Source organism: Cebus imitator, unplaced genomic scaffold (genome assembly GCF_001604975.1).
Source record: "Cebus imitator isolate Cc_AM_T3 unplaced genomic scaffold, Cebus_imitator-1.0 Scaffold114, whole genome shotgun sequence".
Classification (NCBI taxonomy): domain Eukaryota; kingdom Metazoa; phylum Chordata; class Mammalia; order Primates; family Cebidae; genus Cebus; species Cebus imitator.
The window spans coordinates 960,570-961,118 of record NW_016107429.1 but is presented as its reverse complement, the minus strand read 5'-3'; positions in this window follow the sequence as shown (position 1 = coordinate 961,118).

Here is a 549-nt window from a genome sequence, read left to right as displayed (position 1 = left end):
AAAAAAAAAAAAAAAAAAAGAAAGAAAAAGGGAATGACGTGTATACAAATCACACACACACACACACACACACACACGAGTTATATGCAGCATAACAATGTTCCAGTTAACAGCAGACCATATATACAATGGTGGTTCCATAAGGTTATAATGAAGCAAAAATCTCCTATTGCCTAGGGAAGGTGCAGCTGTCATAGCGCAACACATTACTCACTGGTTTGTGGAGATACTGATGTAAACAAATCTACTGCACTATCTGTTGTATAAAAGTACAGCACATACAATCACATACAGTACATAATACTTGATAATAATCATAAATAACTAAGTTACTGGTTTAGATATTTACAGTACTATACTTTTTATTATCACTTTAGAGTGTACTCACTCCTTCTAATTATACAAAAGTTATTGTAAAACAGTTTCAGGTAGGTCCTTCAGGAGGTATTCCAGAATAAGGCATTGTTGTCATATGGGATGACAGCTCCATGCACCTTATTGCCCCTGAAGGCCTTCCGGTGGGACAAGAGGTGTAGGTGGAAGACAGTG